Consider the following 8,356-nt stretch of genomic DNA (forward strand, 5'->3'; position numbering starts at 1 on the left):
CCTGCTCAGATTACACAGCAACTGATGGTCTCAGTTTCTTCTCCTGATGATACACAGCTCTAGATCAGCACCAAACCATCCACTCAGCTTCCCCCCCTCTCCCTGGTCAACTGTCTGCATAAAACAGAGCTCTTGCTTGTGGCCCCCGAGGCGATGCTCCGGGTTGGAGATCTCATCCTGGATGTTGATGGGCTTGCCATCTGCCCATCCTCTGAGGTCCGCTACCTTGATGTAATCCTAGACATCTCCCTCTCTTTCCATACTCACATCAAATTTATCACCAAATCCGCCTTTTTTCATCTCAAAAACACTTCCAGACTCCAACATTTCCATCACTCTCTGACTTCGTGGCAGAAACCCCCCTTCATGCTTTCATTACCTCCCGATTGGACTACTGCAATGGACTCCTGTCTGGGGTCCCGAGCAATATCCTAGACAGGCTCCAGTATGATCCAAACTCTGCCGCCAGGATCCTCCCACATCCCACAACAAGACATGGCAGCACATCACCCAAACCCTCATCCACCTTCACTGGCCCCCATTTAAGTCCCACGTCACATATAAAATCCTCCTTCTCACCTACAAACCCCTCCATGCCCTGGCCCCACAGTACGTCTCTGTTCCCCACCCTAGACTCTGTACATTTGGAGACAGATCCATCTGTTTAGCAGCCCCATCCCTCTTGAACACCCTCCTTGCACATATTCAAAATGCTACATCCCTGGACATTTAAAAAAAAAACTCCTGAAACACCACTTGTTCACCACAGCCTACAACTTCCCTTACTATAGCCACTGTAATTCTGTAAAGTGTCCTTGGGTTTCATCAAAGACACTATATAAATACAAGTTATTATTATTATAATTAAATATGCTCATACAGAAAGTGCCTCACTTATTATGGACGTGTTTACTAGAGTGGGCAGTTTAAAAGCTTTGTGGGTTGTCAATGTTTATAGCAGTGAAGTTAAAAGGTAGAACATTGTGCACCTCCTCATTTATATTCTGGTATTCAGAAAAGAGTACTTCCATTATGATTGGACCACTTCCACCCATTGAGTTCAACAGTAATTCAGATGCCTTCTTAGTATAATACCCTTTTGTTTTCACCTGGGAACCTATCTCATCATTAGAAAGAGCTGAAAGTAACTTGTTAGTGTTCCTCTCATTAAGGGATGAACCTGTTTCTAAACAACAAAAAAAAGTTTTCAGCTAATTGCAGCTCTGGTGTTTTCATTGCGGAAGAAAAAGAGTAACTTAATTGCAGGTTAAAGTCAAGGTGAGCCAAAAACATTAAGTGTGGATTAAACTGGTGAGCCAAGGTTATTAAGAGGAAATTATTTTTTCTTGTTCAGGTGATTAACTAGTGTCAAAAGAAGTTTAAGTCTGGTTTGTGTAACAGGACGTGCAGAATGTGTGTTTGAGTCCTTTCTTTCAATCATTGCCAGATTCCCATCTGTTAGGCAGGCTTAGAAAAACTGAGATAAACAAACGAAAAGATAAAGAGGATAGATCGAGAAGAGAGAGATAAAAGAGGGAGAGTTAAAAAGACACATTAATGCAGAAAAGAAAAACCTTCTGGCTAATGATACATTTCCAGTAAGAACCCAATGGCACAACTTATTTAAAACTTCACACTGTTTCAGTTTCAAAACACACTTTTCTCTTAAATAAAATCCCCGCTAATCTCGGAAAAAGGGACAAGTAAACATTCAAAAGGTCAGAATTCATTAGCAGGGAAAATAGCTTCCGAAAAACAGAATTACGTCTTTTCTCGCTCTCTCTTCTTATAGTCATGCTTCTCTCTTTCCTCAAAGCTCAGCAGAAATAATGAGATGATAAAAGAGTGTCTGTTTGACACCTGCTGAAACGCTGAAGAAAAACAGCCTGTTTCACTGATTCTGTTAAAGGTTTTGTAGAGAAAAATACTTGCCAAGTTTAAGATATTTCTTATATGTCAACAGCAGTCAGTGCGCATAATAGAAGTGAAGTCTTTATTCAGAAGTTTAGCATTTAAATTGATGCAGTTGTCATTTAACATTTGTTTAATATATACAGTAAGTGGTAGTATAGTGTGGACACACACACAAACACACACACACACACACACACACACACACACACACACACACACACACAAATGTATCCTATACACAGCAAAGCATCTGATCTTGTGTGGTCCAGGGTTTTTTAACCTAGCAATTATTGACAGTCGACTCCAGTCTGTAGCCTACAAAGTAAGAGAACCACAGGTTGGACACACACACACACACGTGACCGCCAAGGACCACCGCAGTCATTATGGAGTGGCATCTGTTTGCACATAAACCACCTCCTCTCCCCAACTCTCCCACTGTGTGCCATGATATTCACTTCTTGTTTCTTCCATAAACCCAAATCTAAACATAGAAATACAGTACAATCGACCTCATTTCTTTTGCCATAGTCACGAAAAGAACAAAAAAAGTAAAGTTTAATTTAATTATTACTATCTGCATTTCACTTTGATACAGATCTTGATTTAAAAGTGGCCATTTTCATTCTCTGTAATCAAGAAACTCCAGCAGTCTTATCTTTGGCATAGTTAGTCCATGAGATGAAAACCCAAATTCATTTTAACTGGAGTGAAAGGCCAGAACAGTATGAAAAGCTTTTATTGCAGCTCTATTTTCACTGGTGTTTAAGCTTTGTTGAGAAAAGATTTTTTTTTCATGCGGTAAATAAAATATTCACTCTACAATAAACAGTATAAAAATAAAAAGTGTTGGTGTTAAATGATAGAGAGCCAGAACAACCATATTAAGTGGGGCAGAGCTACAGATATTTACCGAATACTGAAAGTTTGCATTTAGCCCATGCCACAATCCATCAACTCCAAAAAAGATTTTTCCTGTCCTGATAATGACACACACCTAGAGTTATGTGGAATTGACGCTGCCAGAAACCGGCAGGAGTTTTTTCACTGAAACAGCATAGACCAAGAAACGAGCGTTGGGTGACCCCTAATCAGGTCCTAATCAGGTCCAAACAGTGAGGGATGTCTTTATGTGACATAAAAAAAATGTATTTGTATTTGTGTTCTTTATTGGGAAATCTTTTTATACCTGCTTCGAGCTAGGTCAAAATACAAAACATGCCATTTCTAATGCATGCTTTCTAACAATCCATCCAACTAATATTCCTTCTTGTTTCAGCTCTGTTTTGTTTCCCTTCATCTCCAAAAATCTGGCCGACTAGCAGCAAAATGTGCTGCTACTGTGAAGTCATTTTCTCAAATGAATGCCAGACAAAGATGCCCTTTTACACAGGTATTACACACCAGGATTTTGTAAGTGTTTGTACAGATAGTTCTCACTTACTGGAAATAAGAGGGATGGTGCCTGGGTAGAGCATGCAGGAGGCAGGACATGAAGTAGCCGCTCATAATTTGGTGACAAACCCCTGAGTCTCTTGCCGTTTCTTGAATTTGTTTGCTGATTTTGGCGTCGGTCCTTACCAACAGAAGTTTCCCAAATTGTCATCTGCCATTTAGACATCTGCATTGTTTTTTTCTAGGTTTGCGTAAGACGCATGATAGAAACGTCATCAACATGGTCACTCGCTAGCTGTGGATACTCCAGACATCAGCTGTGTTTCCATTCAATTGTCAAGCAAATATTAAGCACACTGTTGAAATGTCAATAAAAAAGGAAATGCAAATTAGGTGCATTTCCACCATCTGGTTTGGAGCAAATAAACTAGGCTACAAAAGAGGTTACTAAACCGGAAACAAAACAAAACCGCCTCGGCGAGTATTGTTCATGATACATGCATGAAGACATGTCTTGGGAATATTGGAGAAAACGCTGACAGCGGAAACAGCTGATCAGTCCTGTGAGTTACATGTTCTATGTCAGAAGTTTCTTGGCAATGGTGTTTCCATATCCCAGTTAGCGCATCAACTGTTTTTTGACAAAGGCAAAAACCACTTCAAGCGAGCGTTAAAAACATTTACAAGGACGTTTTAATTTAATTTTAATCTGTTTATTGATCCCCAAAGGGGAAATTACAATTTACACTCTGTCCACACTTTGTTAGTTATCACACACAGTCCTGAACTACACACACACAGGATCTGTACATGCACTAATGGAGAGATGTCAGAGTGAGTGGGCTGCCAGCCGAACCAGCGCCCTGAGCGGTTGGGGGGGTACGGTGCCTTGCTCAAGAGCACCTGGCAGTGCCCAGGAGGGGAAGTGGCATCTCTCCAGCCAACAATCCACACTCCGTACACTCCATACGGGGTCTTGAACCAGAGACCCTCCGGTTCCCAAACCAACTCCCTACGGACTGAGCTACTGCCACCCCTTATTTTGCCATTTCCATTCAGCTTTTCTAATGTGTTACTTCTGAATGCGCATACAAATATATGAATGGAAACACACTTTGGACTTTGTCTATTCACACATGGGCTCAAATGGTATTGATATTAATGTTGAGACTAGCTTGCCCCTCCCTCCTCCTTATCCCGTCCCCTCCCTTATGTGCTTCTGCGCACTAACACCTCACCCACACCCCCAAATCCTTCTTGTCGGTTATTGGCTGGAACGCTGTAACACTGGTTGTGCATGCTTCGTGGTGCAGGTGGGCACAGTTTGTTTTTGTTGCCATTTGTAGACCCTGGGCTGTCTACAGAGACCGCGTTTTTTTTTTACAGTGTGTTCTGGGGAAAGGCAGCTTGTGTATAGTGAGGAGGTGTTTGCTGTATGTAACAACAAATGTATGCTAAAACACGCGTCACATCGCTTAGAGCCCCTTTAAATTAACTGCATTTCAACACAGTACGATTTCTTAGCATTGTATTTAAGGAAAACTTAATATACCGTTTTACAGTTTGTTGAAGAAGATGGGTTCTAATATGCTGGTAAAATATGAAGCTACAGCCAGCAGTGAGCTAGCTTAGCTTTCCAACATAAATGTTGGAAAAAGAGCTAAACAGCCAGCCAAGTAAAAAGGACAAGTTGGGGCTTCAGTAGGGGATATGTGCTTGACTATTCGTTGGCCAGGCACACTGACTTCCTGGAATTTTGTGAGGATGCCAGGTGACCAGCGGAGACACCACAATGTCAAACTATTGCTTTAACCTCAGTTCCCTATATGGTGCAGCTGTCTCTTTTACAGATTTTTTTCTGTTTTCTATTTTGGACTATGCTCTGATAACCTTGTTACCACATGAAATACAGCAATGCTTTACAGATTTGGGCTTTAAAGGTAATGTTGCTCATTCTCATTTCTACATTATTGAAACTTATTCTACTGCAATATTGTAAAATTATATTTAATTATATAGCTATAGTGCATTTTACAGTCCGATATTTTATAGATACAATGCACCTTTCCCTGTGCTGTAATTCCTTAGCTACAGTATGTCCTTACTGTTGTTGTGAGAGAATCCTCTGTGATTACTCATATTACTGTGAAGGTAATCCCTCTTTTTGGCAGCTTTCTGTATCATGCTGCCGGCCATATGTCCAAGCGATGGCTGTGTCCAAGCCCTTCTGTCTAGGTGATAGACTCGGCCCAATTAACACTAACGAGATCGCGACCAGGGAAAGCTATATGGCTACTCGTCAGCTGACTGTTGTATATTACTCCTTTGTTATTGTGTTTTGGAAGTTCTTCTTGTCCTTCCGAGTTTCTCCTCTTGTTCTTCTCCTCTTGCTTTTACTCAGTCACTGTCTTTGTATTGTTTGTATCTTTAAACAAGAAATGAGATTGCACAGGTAGATAGAAAAGGATTAATGGTGGGAAAGACAAAATGAGAACAGGATATTGCTAGGACAGTATACACAAAATACATTATTGCATAATACACACAAGCAAATTAAGTGACTGACACCACCTAATCTTCTCTAGCACCTTTTTGTGAGTGAATTTTGTGTGCACCAGCCACCATGTCAAAGTCCTGGTACATGCAATTACAGTCTGTGAATAAATCTGAATAAATTTGGATACCATTCATCTGGATTTGTTCGTTAATTGATGGTTGCCCTTTGGGTTTATTGCAGTCTTTAGTTTAACATTTAATCTGCTCTCTTTCCATTCTTGACAGTGACAGTAGGCTATGTTGTTCATTTTCTTTTTGTCTTTCTCTTTCTAGCCCATCACTGGAAACACAAAGGAAAATAATCAATGAAGAAACCATGCCATTAGCTTCTATCATTTAATAGCCACCATCACGTCTTCAGTTGTAGCAGCGGCCAGCGTGTCTGACAGCTATGTGTTCTGTTAAAGTGGCATCAAGTTCATGGACAGTCATCCTGGACCACAGTAGCTAAATGCCAAAAATTCTAGGGACAAGATAAGATGGATGTGGTGAAAGTTATTTAGGCAATTCAATGTGTTAAAACCAACACTTGTGAAATACAATTTAAAAAAACCTTATCAGTCAGAGCTGTACCTTTCAGCAAAACAAGAAATCATTGAGTCTACGGAGCTTTTTCACAGCAGACATTTTGACTTGTCATAGTAGGAAAAACATCTGAAACTGATAACCTTAACGAAGTGTCCCAGTAAGCTAGATCAGTGAGTCAGCATGCACATTACCAGGGCCTCTCCTAAGTGGAAGGCAGCCATCATTAATGGTTTTGAATACGCCTGTGCTTTTCCTACTATGACATGTCAACATGTCTGCCGTGAAAAAGGTCCATTAGGCTGTAAATCATGTCAAGTTTTAATAAGCGATGGCAGTTTACAGTTTGCTATTTGTTAAAGAAAATAGGCCAAAATCAGACAGAAGTGAATAGCATGAGCTGCAAATGAACTTGTGGCAATGAAATATGAATGAGCCTTACAAAATGTGTTTTAATGTTGTTGTTGATGTTGTTAAGGAAATGTAACAACTGTGAAAGTACCGGTTGTGGAGCTATGTCACCAGCTGCAAAGTGGCTTAAGAAGGGGCTATTTTCACTTGGTTTCAATATTGTACATCACTTAACAGAGCCCTTTATATTAGCTGTAGCCCTGAGCAGTGCTCTCATCACTCACTAAGACTAATGAGCTGCATTTGCTGATGTAATTTACTTCATGTTGTGGCAGCTCACATGAAAAATGTAACCATTGCCATTAAAAAAATAGTTATGTTTTAGCCCTTAATTACTCGCAAGTCTTTGCCACTCAGAGACTGTTGACACCGTCAGTCACTTTGAATCTCAGGCTTTCAACTTCTGGGTTTGTTTGTGAGTTGTGAACATACAGTAGAGGGGATATATAAATTTAGATTACCTAGTAGCTCAATTATGCAAATATATATTTTTTGGACTCAGGGGGAATATCTGTTGCACAATTAACTGCGGTGTAATAATCGTCTGGGTCAAGTGTAGGCTGTCAGTGATGCTAATCCAATATCCTGCTTGTTAAAATGACAACAACAATAAATCATTTTGTTCTTTTAATCATCCTGCATCATTCATTCATTTATTTATTTCCAATTACAAGCAAGAATGTTCAAATGAAATACTATAGTAAAATGGACAATGCAGACTGAATTATAATGGTGGTAAGTCTGTTAACTTTGCATTGCTAAATATGTCATATTTCTTTGCTTCTGCTCCACTGTTTTCTCTCAGTCAAATGCATTTGTCATACCAGTTTGATGACTTTTCCGTATATTTCCACCTGGCAAGTCACACACATTTTTGTTTTTGTACTTGTGAGGACCCTCATTGATATTAAATCAACCATCATACCTACATGCCTGACCCAACCATACTCTACAACCTAATTCTATCATTGACGCTAAAATGGATGGATGGATTTAAACTTTCAAAAACTGTCCTCCCTCTCAAAGTAAAAAGTTCTAGTCCTCACAATGACAGAACAAGAATAGATTCACACACTTAAACATAAACCAAAGGTATGCTAATGTCCTTTTTAGTTGTTATTGACCAGTTTTTTGTCTCATGGTTTCCAGACTAATTCAATTTATATTGATTCTTAACAAGCTGAAGCCTTTTTTTTAAATTTTTATTTCATTAGAAAATAATAGACTTCTGAAAGCTGGCACTACATTGCACATACTCTATCATTTGGTCAGGAAACACCTTTCTAAAGAGCCTCACGCCTTTAAAATTATAGGAATCAAAGGCTCAATGCTGCCCAACACAGCACTTCAGCAATGACTTGCTGCTAATTGGCAAAATATACACATCCACCCATTAACCAAATGAAAAGTACCCCAGAAGAAAGTCAAGTCAAACAGAGGTAGGCTGAGAAGGTTACTTGCTCTATTATGATTTGTTTAGCTGGTTTTAGAGATGTTGAAGTCAGATTTTAATGATAACAATTGAACACGATTAGAGAGAGCAAGAGCATTGTGA

The 8,356-nt window shown here is 39.7% G+C and overlaps 1 long non-coding RNA gene across 1 annotated transcript in view; it reads right to left on the reverse strand.

Annotated features, from left to right (window-relative positions):
- The window catches only part of LOC116704034 (uncharacterized), a 27,525-nt gene extending 20,984 nt beyond the window's left edge, over window positions 1-6,541 (reverse strand). Inside the window, exons 1-2 of the long non-coding RNA XR_004335570.1 lie at window positions 6,471-6,541; window positions 5,881-5,885 (exon numbers count right to left, since the gene is read on the reverse strand). This is a non-coding gene — a long non-coding RNA (uncharacterized LOC116704034). The remainder of the gene's footprint in view (window positions 1-5,880; window positions 5,886-6,470) is intronic.
- Window positions 6,542-8,356: the final 1,815 nt, after the last annotated feature.

The sequence above is a fragment of the Etheostoma spectabile genome, chromosome 16 (assembly GCF_008692095.1).
Source record: "Etheostoma spectabile isolate EspeVRDwgs_2016 chromosome 16, UIUC_Espe_1.0, whole genome shotgun sequence".
Lineage (NCBI taxonomy): Eukaryota > Metazoa > Chordata > Actinopteri > Perciformes > Percidae > Etheostoma > Etheostoma spectabile.